General features: G+C 38.4%; 1 long non-coding RNA gene across 1 annotated transcript in view; it reads left to right on the forward strand.

Moving 5' to 3' along the window:
- LOC127370302 (uncharacterized) overlaps positions 1 to 17865 on the forward strand; it is an 85543-nt gene that overhangs the window by 13977 nt on the left and 53701 nt on the right. The gene's annotated exons all lie outside the window — the stretch shown is intronic.

A 17865-nucleotide genomic window follows, 5' to 3' on the forward strand; every position in this document is an offset into this window, starting at 1 on the left:
CATGGTCCTGTGTTGCAGTGCTTCATGAATTACTTAAAACTGTCAAACTCACCCATCAAAAGTTGGTAGGCGGAACCTAACGCCTCATTGGTTACCCTGCCCATCAAGCCAAGACAAATCAATTCCAGATAATGGATCGATGCAGAGCTAGTGAACACATTCCAATACACTGGGTGGCGCTATTGGACTACTTCTTCTAAATCTGCAGTCACTCTGTGGTCAATATCTTGGTCAGAAAGTGCGGAAATAACTCCAAGAACTTCAATAAGTTCCTCTGCTTTACTCGCTACATGCTCTGGGTCAGCAGCTCCTGCTTCCACATCCTCTGCTAAGTCTACAAAATAAAATAAAGTGTTTAACTTTGAAAAATAAAGTGTAGCAGCAGCTTGAGTTTCCCTTTTTCTTTGTTAACTGTTTCATATCTTGATTAACAGTCTCAACAGATTTTATAAATGACTATCAACACATCTTTACAATTGAACAGTTTCTCTTTCTTTCCCTTTTATATCTTTCTATACACTTTCTGTTGTTCAGTGAGAGAATTGAGCTCTAACCTCTCTCCCTCGTTGGGCAGTGAATGAATGGGTCAGGATCAGTGTTGGTCATCTTACTTTAAAAAAGTAATTAGTTATAGTTACAAATTACTTATCCCAAAAAGTAACTGAGATAGTAACTCAGTTACCACATTGTAAAAGTAATTAGTTACTCAGCAAAGTAACTGTGATGTTATTTTTTATGGTCTATAATTACATTTTATAACATCTTCTATAACGTTAAAGATGTTTATAATCACTGAATAAAGAATAAAACACTATATACAGTATTTTAGAACATTTGGTTTTTATTTGAACTCAATAGATTACAGCCGGCCATATGCACAGAAATAAAAATATATACAAAATAAATATTGAGAATAAGATTCACACGTTACATAAACATTCTTGCCTTTAACTTCAGTAAGCGAGTAGTAGTGTCGGTACTTCCAGTTTGATATCGCTACCTTTGAATTTCCCTAGCTCGTCGCCATTGTCTCTGTCTTGGCATCCGCCCACCCAGCCAATCATCATCGCATTTGCAACGGTGTCATCATCACCACCCTGCCCTCTCCCGGCAGCTGATGTGTGGCTGTCAGAAAGCCTGACACCTGCACTTCATTCACCACATTGTAGGAACGCAAGTAACGCTTCTTAGAGAGCGCCATAAATCTTCTGTTGTCTCGCGCTCACTCATCTCTCCGTTTCCTCTCCATCTATCTGTGACTTCTCTTTCCGTCTGTCTCTCCTCTCTCATCGCTCTCATCTCTGTATTCAGTCGCGCTGTTTAAACAGATTTGATTGGCTGAGCAGCATCACGTGGGATGGCTTAACTAGCGTGCGATTGGTCTGTGAGCTTCCTGATCTGCTAAACAAATACCGTAAAGACTAGAAAAGCTGTGCTGGCTAAAATAGAAGCTCCCCATCAAAATTTAGAATCCTCAATAATGAATTGATTATAGGTCTGGGTCCGCATAGGACGGTGTCTGGGTCCAGACTCGCCTGTTAGCAACCTCTGCCCGAGAAAGTTCATGAAGATCTTCCAGGCCAGACCAAATGACCACCACCACGACTTCAGACCAAAGCAATGGATCAGGCTAGATCTGCGTTGGCCCCACCCACTGAGTTTGATGGCTGGCTTTGACAGTTTTAAGTAATTCATGAAGCACTGCAACGCAGGACCATGAAATGTAAATGTAGATAGTGAAATAATTATATATGTACTTTACATTGGATTAATTAATGACACATTTAATATCACATTTATGTATTTCATTCCAATTTTAATTAATTAATGACACATTTAAGTAATTATTTAATGGTGTATTTATTTATTTAATTGTGGCACTTTCAGTCCTCCATAGGGTTCACCACTTTTCTTTCCTTGGACCACTTTTGATAAGTCCTGACCACTGCAGACTGAGAACAAATGTTATAGCGGCCTTCTAGTCCGACCACTCAAAGCGCTTTTACACTACATGCCACATTTGCCCTTTCTCACACACATTCACACAGTGATGATGGCAACAGAATGAATGAATGAAAATAAACTCATTCATTCACATTGACATACCGATGACGCAGCATCAGGAGCAATTTAGGGTTTAGTATCTTGTTCAAGGATACTTTGACATGCAGTGTTATTCACTTCACCTGTCAGTGGTCATAATGTTATGGCTAATCAGTGTATGAGTATATATGGAGGCATGCATTAACATTTATTGTTTTTAACGATATAATATATATTTCCAAGTTTTCACATAAATCTTTTTTTAAACATTAAACGTCATGTGTATCAGTGTTGTGGTTGTCTCTCAGACGCTGTCATAGAGAGACTTATCCAGTTTTAAGCCACATTTTACCAAAATTTTATTTTAACTTTTTAAACTTTTACAAAAAATAGAAAAAACCTGCATACAAGATGGATATACAGCACCTGACTTTACATGAAGTAATTGAAGTAATAAAATAAAGACAGAGGCTATATGAGACAATAACCAAAGTAGTCCAGTGCTTCCTGTCTCATGATACCGTCAGGATTATGAATAGAAAACAAAACAAAACAAAAAAAACAAACACACACACACACACACACACACACACACACACACACACACACACACACACACACACACACTCACAAAAAAAAAAAAAACAAGCCCAGAGAGGAGGATCAAAACCTTAGTCAGTACAGAAAAAATATTAAAAAAAACCATACAAATACATAGCAGCCTGTTTCATATGTTGGTTAGGTCTCATCAAGTAAAGCCAAAATGGCTTCCACGCTTTCTCATAATAGTTTGGTGCATTCCCTCTGCTAAGGCGAATCTGTTCCATCTTCGAAACACAAACCATTTTGTTGAGCCACCTCTTAAAGCAAGGAGATGATGGAGACTTCCAGTTGAGTAAAATCAATTTCTTGGCAGCTACCATGCCTGTTTTGAGAGCCTGCTTACAGTGGGAAGGGAGGGTCGATGTCCTTTCAGAGGAGCCAGATTGTCAGGTTACAGTCTGGTTGAATGTTTATTTTATACTGCTTAGAGAACCAATTAAATACGTAACTCCAAAAGTTGTCCAGTACTGGGCAGTATCAGAATAAATGTGAAAGTGAAACTTTGGCTCTGCAACATCTATCACACATGGGAGAAACTGAATCAAATATTCTATTAAGTTTAGTTTTGGAATAATGCAGTCTATGTATGACTTTAAATTGAATTAACCAATATCTAGAGTTTACAGAACACTTCTGTATACCGGACAGGCCCTCCTCGCATAATTCATCTGACAGTGGAACTCCCAGTTCTTTTGCCCATGCCTCCCTGAGATGACTGGTACTCGCTGGTGTCTCAAAAGCAGTGATAAAGCGGGAAATCAAATGTTTACAGTTTGATTGTAAGAGTGTTTCATTCAATTGTGAGGTCTATTTGGGAAATTAGAAACGTGTTCCCTAACAAAATGTCTCAACTGTAAATATTGATAAAAATGTGACTGAGGGAGGTGATATCTAGCCTGGAGCAGAGGGAAAGAAGCAAAATTGTTATCTATGTAAAAATCTGAAATGGAACGTAGGCCCCTCTCCCTCCAGTCCCAAAAAACCCCATCCATCAATCCTGGTTTTAACAAGTGATTGCCTGTTATTGGGGCATTTACCGAAACATTTGGTAATCCAAGGAATTTTCTTTTTTGATTCAAAATCTTCAAAGAATTATTAAGAACAAAGATGTAGCTAAATAACTTGTGAGATGGTTGTGCATTTGAAAAGACCAACGCTGGGAGCACGGTTTGTGACACAGACATGGATTCAATCTTTGGCCAGAGGAACAGTCATCATAAGGAGGACCCCACTGCCAGAAAATGAGAGCCCTTGCATTTGCAGCCCAGTAATGTGCCTAAAAACAGGGAGGCTGAGACCCCCACTTTTTAAACTCTTCTGCAGATGGACTTTAGAAATACGAGGGGGTTTATCTGCCCAGACAAATGACAGGAAGGCTGAATCCAGTTGTTTAAAAAAAAATAATGGCAAATAAATAGGGAGGTTTTGAAAAAGATCTTGGAAGTGCAACCATTTTAACAGCATTGATGCGGCCGATCATTGACAGAGGAAGCAACTTCCAGTTCCTAATATTAGCTTTTAGTTTATCCATCATATCCAAAAAATTCAATTTCAGTAAAAGTTTGGGGTTTCTGGAGATCTTAAGGCCAAGATACCTAATATGGGTAGTAACTAATTTAAATGGCAAAGATTTCAAGAAAGTGTCAATGGCATGAACTCACATTTGTCCCAGTTAATTGTATACCCAGACAATTTACTAAATAATTTTATATAATTCAGAAGGTTGGGAACTGAGACCACTGGGTCTGATAAACAGATCAATAAATCATCAGCATACAGATTAACAAGGCTTTCAACATTACCAAACTTTACCCCATGAATACCTGGGTGACCCCTTATGCATATTGCAAGTGGTTCCAAGGTAATATCAAAAAGAAGAGGAGAAAGAGGGTCGCCCTGCCTTACACCCCGCTTCAACTCAAAATGGGATCTATCTGAATTAGTGAGAATAGAGGATACTGGGTTAAGATAAATTATTTTCACCCAGTCAATGAAATTTTCCCCAAATCCAAATAGTTTTAGTGTCTTCAGCATGTAAGGCCATTCAATCTGATCGAATGCCTTCTGGGTGTCAAGAGATAAAACAGCAGCCTGTATATCTGAATCACAGACTGATAATAAATTATAAAAATATATAAGTAATTATATTTTGTCCACGAATACTTATATAATAATTATATATTTTTAAAATAATTATTATTAAATAATTCCAAATGGTCTGTCCGCTTCCTTTCATAGCTTTTCCCCTGGCTGCGCTGCTTCCAGACGTGTATTTTCATATTAAAGCATTTAACCACATCACATTTCAGCCATCATTTGTTGCCAGGGTCAAAGAAATCTGCCTGGAGGCCTTCACAATCAGTTCTGTGGGCCCTGTAGCATAAAATAAGTGTCGATCAAATTGTTGCCTCAACCAATCAGATTTTGAGTTGGCGACACCGAGGCCCTCTAGCAGGCGTACGGTGATGTCAGCGTATTCACACCCTTTGATTGGATAGTCAGAGAGCGTACTAGCCAGAGCTAGCAAACTGCATTCTGTAGCGAACTAAACAAGCAACTTTATTATAGTTGGATTGATTTAAGAGAAGAAATTGATTTGGGTGCAGATTTATTGTCAAAGCCATTTTCAAGATGGACTTTTCAAGAAAAGCTGGACATCGTTGAGAAAGGTCAGGCAACTCCGAAGCTAGCAAGCCTGTCAAAACCTGGAAAAGGATTTGTCCACCACTTTCAGTCCACTAACTACGAGCAGTACCCCTGGCTCACAGGCTCTGAGGAACACTGCAAACTGTATTGCTGGGAGTGCTTGTTATTTGCCACTGATCGACATGGTGTTTGGAGCCACACTGGTTTTGTAAATTTGACTTGCCTAACCAAGGCAGCAACGAGACACCAAAGCACTGCCGGACACTTACAAGCAATGTGTGCTTGGCGGTGACCATCCCCGTGTCCACTGCTTCTGTCGAGCAGACATTTTCAGCCCTAAAGCGAATTAAAACTTATGCCAGAAATACGACAGGGCAGGCTCAATTTTCAGCATTAGCCTCAATGGCGATAGAGAAGGACTTCTTGGTGGAACTGAAACGCATGGGTAATCTGTACGACAGAGTAATTGAACTCTTCTTGAGGAAAGAAAGGAGGATGGATTTTGTGTACAAATAATTTAGGATTTTTGGTGAGTAAAGTGCTGCTAAATTAGGTTATTATTGATGCTTTTCTATGGGTGTCGCAGCTTTAGCTGCAGTAAAAGGAGACTTGTGCACCCCGCGTTTGTTTCTTAAGTAAAGGCATTTATTCTGTCTAGACGGGTTATGTATCTAAGATGCAACGGCTCTTTATACCACATTTCTGCATAATAAGATGGTTTTTATAGCCATAAAATAGTTATTGAGAGATGGATTGATTCAGATGGAGCACTACTGAAGGGCCTAGGTGTGAAATGCACGACCCGCCACTGGATTAGGGTGTACAATTGTGGAAATATGCCTAACTAATTTTGTAGACTTTAGTTACTATTTTTAAATCACAATTTAAGAGAGCACCAGGTCTATACCTTGCCGGATCAAACTCTTCCCTTCCCCCTTTTAAAAGCAAGCAGATATTAGCTCCATAAAATGAACTGGGGAGCGTCTTATTTCTCATAGAATCGTTCACCATTCTTAGCATGAGCGGAACTATTTTGTCATGAAATGATTTATAAAATTCACAGCCAAAGCGATCTGGACCGAATGTTTTTCCAGATGGGAAGGCTCGAATAGCATTCAAAAGGTCAGTTTTAGAAATTGGGGCTAATCTAATTGGGGAACATTTAAATTGGCAAAAAAGTTTATCTCCAAGTTCAAAATATTTCTGTTTAATTTTCAATAGAAGACTACCAACGCGTTTGTTAAGAATGTTATTGTATTCATATTTTAATTTCAAGATCTTATTGTTATCAGTGGATGAGAGGGGAAATCTATAGGCCTCTTCCAGTACTGGAAGCATTTTTTTAGTGTCCTTTAGGCGGCTGTTAATTTCTCTTTTCCTGGCTGATTCAAATGAAATAATGTGGCCCCTCATAACTACTTTGAAGGTCTCCCACAAAATAGAATCAGAGACCTCTCCATTATCATTTGTAACAAGAAAATTCATCTATACGTACATTCATATGCTCAATAAAAGACTGGTCTTCAAGAAGAAGAGGGTTGAGGCGCCAGCTATATTTTGGACTAGACAGGATATTTCTGAAATTAAGAGAAACTGGACTGTGATCAGATATTAAAATTATGATAAGTAGAATTAGTAACACTAGGCAGTAATTCAGAAGCTATCAGAAAGTAAATTATCTAGGACCGGGTCAAGGTAACAATTAAAGTCACCTCCAATAATAACATTAGAGGTAGAGGCCAGTATCAAATCAAATGCTTTACGGAAGAGGTCAGAATTGTCAATATTTGGACCGTAGATGTTAAGCAGCGTTATCGGAAGAGAGTTTATGTGCCCAGACATCATCAAATACCTGCCATATGGGTCTGCTGTCATACAATCAAGGCGAAATGGTATATTTTTTCGGAAAAGAATAGCAACCCCCCTAGACTTGCAGGTAAAAGGTGCTTGATAGTCTTGGGAGATCCAATTCGCTCTCAACCTGCGCTGCTCATTTAGACTAATGTGCGTTTCCTGAAGAAAAATTACGTCTGGCTTTAATGACTTGAGATGCGAGAAGACTCGACCCCTTTCAACCACATGACCCAACCCCTTTACATTCCATGAGACAAATGTAAATGTATCATTTATACTGCTATGTGTTATGCTATCTGATACTGACATTATCTCTGGAATAAAAGCAATCTGGTATCCTCTCAAACGTGCACAAAACATAACAGAACAAGACACATAAAGAACCTACCTTGTAACCTGAACACACTCAAACAAACCCATGAACCTGAACATGTCCCCTACCTGCCCACAAGCACTTCCCCAAACGAAGCACAGACATCCCTTCATGCCTGGGACCGCTACACACATGGCTGAAACCCGCTTTCAAACCTGTAACTCACTGTTAAAGCTTAACTTAACTTAAACTTAGCCCAGCTTCTCTGCCTAGCATACCTGACCGAAGTCAGAGAAATCAAATTGACAGTCTCTCAAAATGTTGAACACAGTTATCTAAAGAAGAAAAGCAGCATCAAATAGTGCTATTAGCCCTCTGTGTATGTATACACCAAGGGACCACAACAGTCTTAAGATCAGTACTTTAAGTCAGTATAGTCCGGGAAAATAAGCACCTTGTTGCCTTTGTACTCCAGGTGTCGTTCCCTCCGGAGGCGAAGTATGAGCTCCTTCTCCCGATAAAACTTGACCCTAGCGATGATGGCGCGAGGCTTAGCTCTGGCTGTGGGTGGCGGCCGCAGGGTCCGGCGCGCCCGGTCGATAACCACTGGTGACTGAAACCTGTCATCGCCGAAAAGCTTCGGAATAAGTGCCTCAACGAATTCGGTTGGTGTGCCCCCTTCTTACTGCTAAGGTATGCCGATAATCTTAATATTATTGCGACCGGACTTCGAGGTCGTCCACTTTTAGTTTGAGCGCGTTGTTCTCATCTTTCAGGCTAGCGACTGTCTTCTCCAAGCAGGTCATGTGGTTCTCATGGTCCAGCACTTCCACTGCTCTTCCACCAACTCTACCTTCTGCAATAGTTCCCTTTGAGAGCTTTGCACCCGCTGAAGTGTCTGCTCTAATTTATCAAACCTGCTGTTGATGTGGTCAAGGATCTTGTCGAAAATTTTCTCCCAGATTAACGGCAGATGCTCCGTGTCGCTGTCGCTGGAGTCATAACCTGGCGGGCTTCTGCTAGCACTGTTAGCATTAGCGTTAGCAGAAGCTGAGGATGGTCAAGACAACTCAACGTTTTTGAACGACTTGTTCGGCATATCATTGTATAAATTTAACTGGTTAAGCCCTTCGTGTGTAAAGTTATTCCCGAGGCTGATAAAATTAAGTACAAGACTGTCAAAATAACAATTTTAAATATTGGCAAGGAGGAGCCCCTGAAAGCACGTCTACTCCATGCACTGCTCACTAGCGCCCCCCTACCATACACTTTTTAGATCTTTAGTTATCAGAGGAACAAGCTGAACTAATGTTAGCAGCAGCTTGGCTGGCTGCCCCTTTTGGATGTCCTTTGTCTGCCGAATAGTGTCAGTTAAGCAGTGATTTCTAAGGTGGAACTGCTTTATTCAGTGTTTTACCAGGTTTTAATTAGCGGGATTGTTTGTTTTGGAGAGGAGACCTCTGTGGATAATTGAACTCCTGGTAGAAACCTCCTGAACGATGAATACTGAAGGAATCCTAACCGGGGTGGAGAGAACAATTCCCATGATCCCATGCTACTACATCAAACTTTGTCTTTTGTTATTGTGTACATGTAAAAGACTCCTAGTGGTGGAAATTACATATTGTACATTTAAAGTCTCCATGCTACCCTCTTAAGGGGGTGGCCCCTTAATGTTTCTCCCTGCTATGTGTGTGTTGTTAGTTTCAGGTGCAAGCCTGTACGAACTAACACATACAAAAAGTAACATGTAGAATGAGTAAGGGGGTGCGCATGGGATGGGCTTATGAGGATGGGGATAAAGTATGATTTTCTCGATTGTGATAACATTTTTGGTCTATGATTAGTGATCTGATCTGACATTAAAATTAAAAAATAAAAACATATTCATCGCCTAAACTTTTATTAAGCGCCAAGTTGGTAAGATTTCCAGCGCATGTAAGTACATTTATATGCACAGTGGTGTGGAGAAACACTTCATGGCTGGATGAAGGGGTGAGCAGGAATGAATGTGGCTTAATATGTACATTTGATAAATTTGGCCCTACCGAAAAGGCAATTTGTGGGTTGAAAATGGCTCAACATGCCCTGTACTGTTTTAAATCACACTGGACCTTGTAAGCCCAATACTGACATAGAGTCGACCATTTGGGACAAATTTAAGTCATGACAGTTATATAGAAACGGTGTAAAATGCCCTCTAATCAGAGGGCCTCCTTCTAATGCATTTTTTAAATTTGCTTAGAGTTAGGAGAACTCAGAACTTCCGAACTGAAGTGTGTAGTGGGTCCGTGTATCTTTTGGTCATTGGATTTTCCTTTCAGAAACAGGTATTAAAAAATAGAAAACGAGTGGTTATTTGATTTTCGTTTTAAAATACAAAAATTAAAATTGAAATACAAGGCGTTTTTCTTTTGATGGTCAAAAAGGGATGAGCGAACTTAAAAAAATTATTCGATTTTCATTTTCTATTTCATATAACAAAAAATAAAATCACTAGAAAACAGGGTCCGTGTATGTTTTGGTCATTGGATTTTCCTTTCAGAAACGGGTATTAAAAAACAGAAAACGAGTGGTTATTTGATTTTCGTTTTAAAATACAAAAATTAAAATTGAAATACAAGGCGTTTTTCTTTTTCATGGTCAAAAAGGGATGAGCGAAATTTAAAAAATTATTCGATTTTCATTTTCTATTTCATATAACAAAAAATAAAATCACTAGAAAACAGAAACAGAAAAAAGGCCTGTTTTTTCATATTCTGAGACCGGATGTTGTCATTTACAGGACGGTGCTGTGGAGAAGAAACAGTAGACTAGTAGACTGCGGTCAATCCAGCCGTGAGTCCGATCTCCGTGGTCAAATCAGCCGCACTTAAATTTAGTGTACAAGTATTCTCAGCATTATGGTAAATGCGGAGAAACAGCGTATTTACTTCCGGTTTTCAAAATAAAGGTATTAAGAACAGTAAGCTATCATTCGAACTAATTTAAATTAAAATATGTTACATTAAAGTGTTTCATGCGCCTCTGATGGATAAAAAACACTTTATATCAAGTATCTTTACTGCACCAGTGGCTCAGTATTTCCAGGCTATGGGTGAAGCATTTTCATTATAACGTTACTTCAATAATGATGCAGTAATCATGACAAAAATCGTCTTATTTTGCAGCTCTACAGCTGTCACACTGAATCTGTAAAAGGGAAAAATAATTAGTTTTAACTTCAAAACACCATTGTACCTACTGTCTCTTCCTCATATATTATTTTTCCCTTTTACAGATTCAGTGTGGCAGCTGTTGCAGGTGGTTCCACATACAGTGCCTACAAATGGACACAGCAGAGCTGCAAAATAAGAAGCATGTGGACTGGAATTGCATTTTGTGTGAAAAGTAAACAAATTAGAATTGTGTAGGATTTTGTGTTTAGTGTTTATATTATCAAGATGTTATTAAACATTTGTGTGAAATTTTGTCATGATTACTGTATCATTATTGAAGTATAATGAAAATGCTTCACCCATAGCCTGGAAATATTGAGCAATATGTTTTTACAGTTACTCAAATATATGAAAATAGCCACATGGAGGTACAAATATGGACGACTTTTATTGTTGAATTTCTCCAAATTGGTACAGTAAAAATGCTTGATATTAAGTATGCTTGTAGTCTCATATGTGTAATAGTCAAATATACCATCCATAGCCAGGAAACACTGAGCAATATGTTTTTACAGTACCTCAAATATGGTCAAATATGCAATCTCTGGAGGCATAAATATGAGGCTTTTATTTTGGCATTTCTCCACACTGGTGCAGTAAAGATACTTGTTATAAAGTTTTTTTTTATTCATCAGGGGCACAACACTTTAATGTAACATATTTGAATTATAGCTTACGGCTCTAAATACCTTTATTTTGAAAACCGGAAGTAAATACGCTGTTTCTCCGCATTTACCATAATGCTGAGAATACTTGTACACTCTAAATTTAAGTGCGGCTGATTTGACCACGGAGATCGGACTCACGGCTGGATTGACCGCAGTCTACTAGCCTACTGTTTCTTCTACACAGCACCGTCCTGTAAATGACAACATCCGGTCTCAGAATATGAAAAAACAGGTATTTTTTCCGTTTCTGTTTTCTAGTGATTTTATTTTTTGTTATATGAAATAGAAAATGAAAATCGAATCATTTTTTAAATTTCGCTCATCCCTTTTTGACCATGAAAAAGAAAAACGCCTTGTATTTCAATTTTAATTTTTGTATTTTAAAACGAAAATCAAATAACCACTCGTTTTCTGTTTTTTAATACCCGTTTCTGAAAGGAAAATCCAATGACCAAAACATACACGGACCGGTAGTTTTGTTTTACATTACACATTTCAAATTCCAGCTAAATAATGCTTCAAACTTCCCAGTCAGTTCACAACGAACACATTGTATAATGTGGGGTATCCATATTATACTGGGGTCAGGTGATGATATACACACACCATACAGTACATACTCATAGAAAGAAAAAGAAAAAAATATCAATGGATATAAAATACAAATGTATTTTGTCATTGCCATGTCAAATACACAGAATGGCTCAGCGTCTCCCTTTCCCTTGCCCTATCAAAGTTACACAAGTAACCGTAATATCAATAAAAAGCTGGTAATCTACAGTATGAGAATACATCTATAAACTGCATTTTAGTAGTTAAAATACAGCCGCTAGCAACCAAGCCAAATCAGGCTTCGGGCCAACACAGACTATGGTCAATATCTTGAAAACTAAATAAGATATCAACAAGCCCTAAGCTAATTTTGATAAGCTTTGTCCAATGGTGATCCACGGAAGATTTGGTTTCAATCGGACCTACCTATGAGAAAAATGTGTTTTACAAAAAATCTAAATGGTGTTACATGGGATTTTGAAAACATTGGCTCACTCAGGGTTCCCACTCTTTAATAAATAATTTTCCAGGACACGTTTTTCTTGACAATACAGGACAGCACTTTCTCAGAAATGGTTATATTACTTACCAGTAGGTTAGCATTGACACATTTAGCTACAGTTTTATTCCTTCTTTTTTATTGATGGGTCATGATGAAACGTCTCAGATTCAAGATTCAAGATTCAAGAAGCTTTATTTATCCTGAGGGAAATTACTGTGCAACAGTTTCAATACAAAGGTGGGAAAGTAATACAGGGTTAGAGTAAAATAAGCTAACATAAAATAAAATAAATAATAAAATAAAGGCTAGCATAAAATAAATCAAACAATTAACTAAATGCAACAAAATGCAAGCACTTACAGGTAACATAAGTAGAAAAAAAAAGTAACTAAATGTGACAAAATGCAACAAAAATTGCAGTTAAACGTAGGTAAATACAATATACAACAATACGCACCATGCAGTTTAGCAGCATAAATTGAAATAAAATAAGTACAAACTAAATAAGTGATAAGTGTTCATGTTCAGTGGAGCACTTGACTGTTCTCACCACAACTGATTTTTCCATTGTGTCTCCAACAAATTGTCTGTACTTTACTATTGTATACCTGTCACTGTATCATTAATTTAGCCAGTCAAAGGTCAGATGACGCTGACAGTGCTACTACCTATGTGAGGTAGCCAGTGAAGACTTATTTTCTTAACTTCCTCACAGGCTCAAATCAGCCCACTCTACACTCTCCCTATTTTGTTTTACAACTGATGTGTACAAAGTGATCTTTGTTAATGACACATAGGAAAGAAACTACACCATAACAGTTTTACAGTATTAGTTCCCTTTTTTGTAGTAAAACTGTAACACTAGATGGTAGCAACAAGCCATCTGGATTTAAACAGGACAAGTAGAGAATAGCTGGAGGAGAGAGACCAAAATGGATGTCTCGGAAATGGGCTTGGAGACTGCTAAATAGACAACATTGAACCCTGTCTAATTTATTTCAAGGTGGTGTCAAAACGGGAAAAAAAATAAAATAAAAATGATAAAACAAACAATTTTCTTATGTTTTTCTCTAAAACTAAAAAAATTGGGAATTGTTTCATCTCTGTAAATAATTTTGTGAAAATAGTACAGTCTAGACCTACACTATGTGAAAAGTGTACTGAAATGACTTCTATTATGAAAATTTAATTGAATTGAATTTAAATGTTTATAGGGTCACTACAGACCTGAGATGTTTTTTATTCACAGTACACTGGATGCAAGTGATAGCAAGTAATGTTGTGTTTTCCGGTTTGGCCTCATGAAGACACAGTTGTTTACTATGAATAATACAGATGTGAAATGATCACAACAATAATAAGAAAGTTTGCTTGTATTATTTTACACTATGGTGTAGGACCTGTGTGAGGTCAGATTGACAAGGGTTTTGATGACAATAGCTCTTTAAACATAGATGTACCTGAGGCTACTGATGACGAGGAATCAGTTTTTGTGCTATTAATGAATAAGATCATTTACATATAAAAGCAGAACTGGAGCATAAAAATGACTCGCTACCTCAGACGACATTAGCTCTGAATGGGACAACAGTCAAGATAACATTCAAATGGTGACCCCAGGAGAAGTTAAGACTAATGAGGAAACCTTATTATATCCCCTGTCCACCAAGGCTGTCTATAAATGCTGGTGGTAGTGCTGGTTCAGAGTTTATTAATCTTGAGATCCTTCTAATCAGAGTTTTGATCGGGCCCAGCCTGATCCAAGCCCAAATCACGGAAGCAGTTTTGGAGCCAAGCCTGACCTGAACCCAATTTTCCACTTAAATTTAAAAAAATATTTAAATTGTTTTTCTTCCATCTGTGATGCACCTTCAATTGCATTAAAGTGAGAAAGAGGGTTAACAAATGGCCAGAGGCCTGCAGTAAAGTCAGTGAGTGTTCTATTTCTGTCTACAGTAGTCATGGACAAGTCACTGTAAATACACAGTAAAACTTTCAGTCTCAGAAGTAAAAAAAAAAACTGACCAGTGATGTTGGGATAGCTTCATCTGTATTTAAAATGAGTTGAGCACGGCCTTCTAAAACAAGTTTGAAGAGATCAATACCGTTCTCATGTCTATATGGTAAATATGAAGCTGGCTAACTTAACTCAGCATAAAGACTGGAAACACAGAGCTTAGACCTTTCATATGCGTGCGCAGCAGTCAGCAGGGGGAGTAAGAGTTCAGTAGTTTCCTTATTGCCTGTGGAAAAAAGCTGTTAGACAGCCCTGTGGTTCTAGTCAATGTTGTACGTTGATGTCCTTGATGATGCAATGACACTGGGGGCAGCCAAGAATTTTTTGCATTTCTCACCACCCATTGCAGGGTCTTATAATCAGAGGTACTGCAGTTGACATAGGGACGTGCACATACATTTTGAAGGGCTGTTGCTCTAACCTGAAATAAATAATACTACCCATAACTCTGCTGCCTATATTTTATCCAACTAGCTAAGATTGATTTCACGTGACAGCAATCAGTAATATTGTGAAACGTGATGCAAATGTCAGTAAAATTCTGCACATTGTTGGACCTGTAAATGGTAAATGGACCTGTACTTGTATAGTGCCTTTCTAGTCTTCCGACCACTCAAAGCGCTTTTACGCTATCACTACGCTTTCACCCTTTCACACAGTGATGGCAAAGTCCATCGAACAGAAACTAACATTCATACACATTCACAACCCAGCAATTTGGGGTTCAGCATCTTGCTCAAGGATACTTCGACATGTGGCACCAGGAGCCGGGGATCGAACAAACAACCTTCCGATTAAGCAACGACCCGCTCTGCCTCTGAGCCACAGCTGCCCGTTCTGAGGGATGTAAAGATTTATATTTACAGGGAATCCCATAGACCTTTTTCACAGCAGCCATTCTGACATTAAATAGTAGGGTAAACACAGCTGAAAGATCCTCCTTCAGTTTTGCAAAAATGCAAAAGGCCCTATGTCAAGCCAGTCTGTTCTGGGCTACTAGGCGACCCACGGCAGAATGAAAAAAATGTTATGCATATTATATTCCATTTCTGCCAATAGATACTCCTAAATGTTACACTCTGAACCTTTCTTTTCTTTTCAAATAGTATTTTTTGCTTATGAAGGTTCTGGTAACACTTTATAATGAGTACACACTATTAAGCATTAGTTAAGCATGAATAAATGATGAAATCATCATTTATAACGCATGAATACACATTAGTATGTAGTTTATAAACACTATGCGATCACGGAGATAATGCCTTCGCGACAAAAAAAAGTTTATTATTATTATTATTATTAGTTTGTTCCCTGCAAATGCGGTGATAATTTTCGCATAGAACTTGTATGGGAGTTTGCACATCCAGCTGAAGAACAACTAGCCACAACTCTGGCCATTAGCTGCAGGATCTCCAGTTTGCTAGAACCAATTCTGGTCGTTCTTTTTCCTATCGACAGTACTCGGGGACCTATAGTGATCAAGACTAGGGTAAAAATCTGCCGAAGTTCCCCTTTAAGTACAATACTTGAGCAAATGTAGCTACTTAGTTACATTCCACCCCTGCATTTTACATTTCATCAACTGGCAAATGTGACATCTTCTGCTGGGCTTTGTTGAAAATGGAAGAGGTGTGTCTCCCACCAGCACCAACCTAAAAAAACAACTAATGATGTATATGACAAAATGTAGTTCTTGTAAATAGATAATAATTTATTATCTATACATACTGACATGAAATTAATTTCTTTTTGCCTATTCCAAAAACACAAGACACATTTTCAGTATCACAGCATCACCTGACTCAAGAACTGTGCTGAAACTAGCTTTTTTACTTTTGGAAACAAGTGAAATGGTGTCACTGCACTGTAAAATTCTAAATATATAATTATAACATACACAAACAATATATAGCTATATTAACCATTTTAACATGGTAAGATATGTTTCTGATGTTATCTTTTAGAGATCCCGACAGAGGTTAATGCTTTGTTTCATTCGGGGTGGCTGTGGCTCAGAGGAAGAGCGGGTCGTCCACTAATCAGAAGGTTATTGGTTCGATCCCTGGCTCCTCCCGCCACATGACGAAGCATCCTTGAGAAAGATACTGAACCCCAAATTGCTCCCGATGTTTCTGTTTCTGTTCAATGGACTTTGCCATCGCTGAGTGAATGTGTGTAAAAGGGTGAATGTCGCACATAGTGTAAAAGCACTTTGACTGGTCGGAAGACTAGAAAGGCGCTATACAAGTACAGATCCATTTACCATTTTATCAGTCTGACTGCAGTCTCACCACCTTCCACCCACACACTCATTCTTCTGACTCCTTCCAAATTCCACACAGCACCGGTGTCATTACATTCATTGTCATTACATTACAGAAGGACATTTCTGGAAACAATGGTGTAGGCCCTTGCCTCTGTTCACACGGGATTAATTCATTTCTGATGAGCAGTTGCGTGGCAGCCTCTACCATCAGTATACAAATGTGTGTGTGAATAGGCCTATTTCCCATATTGGTATGTATTTTGATTCTGTCCCATACTTGCCAACCCTCCCAATTTCCCAAAGAGACTCCTGTTTTTCCCTGCCCTCTACCGGTTTCCTCCCGAGGTCACAATTCTTGTGTTTCTCCCAATTTATGACACACCTTTTTGTCATTATGACCTGTTTTGTGTTTCCGGCACTGTACAGTATGTATTAGTCCTATATGACTCTAAAAGTCTACTGTTTCCATCTGATACTACTTGTATAGCGCCTTGTCCAGTTATAGTCCATTTAGTTTCCTGGCATGCAACACTTTTTATTTTTTTTTTACTTTTGATCAGAGAATATCCTTCTGAAAACAGAAATTAAATCTAATATATCTCAACATTTAAATTTGGAATTAGTTAGTCCCTCCCTGAACTGTTACAGTTTAACAAAGGCATGACTTTACATTGTCTCTTTTTTTTTCCAGAGGCAGATTGATACTTCAGATGTCTATCACAGCCCAGCTGGAAGAGAGGAGATGTTCACAAATGAGATCTGATTGCCTTCCACCTAAGCAGCATCCTGGGATGTGTGGAAATAAAACTGGTTGGCCAGCTGATTTTAATGCTTACTGACTGTCGGTCTTTCTAGCTGTCTGTCTTTCTAAAATGTCTTAGTTTAATCTGTTTGCTTGACAATGCCTACGGTAAAAAATAAGGGTTTATTATTCTATGTGAAATATCATAGACCCTGGGTGCTTTCTATTTACCAAACTATGCTTCCTTTCATCATTTCTCCCTCATCTTCCTGCCCATGGCCAAAAAATCTGTCAAGGTCTGCCATCCTTGAGGATTCTCTATTCACTTGAGGCGATGAGGAGCAAGGGTAGAGTGCAGTGGGATACATCATCAGTGGTGTAATTTTGGGTCAACAGGTCTTTCAACATCAGAAAGTGTAGCCAAGGCAACTCTCTCCTGTG

The sequence above is a fragment of the Dicentrarchus labrax genome, unplaced genomic scaffold (genome assembly GCF_905237075.1).
Source record: "Dicentrarchus labrax unplaced genomic scaffold, dlabrax2021, whole genome shotgun sequence".
Classification (NCBI taxonomy): domain Eukaryota; kingdom Metazoa; phylum Chordata; class Actinopteri; family Moronidae; genus Dicentrarchus; species Dicentrarchus labrax.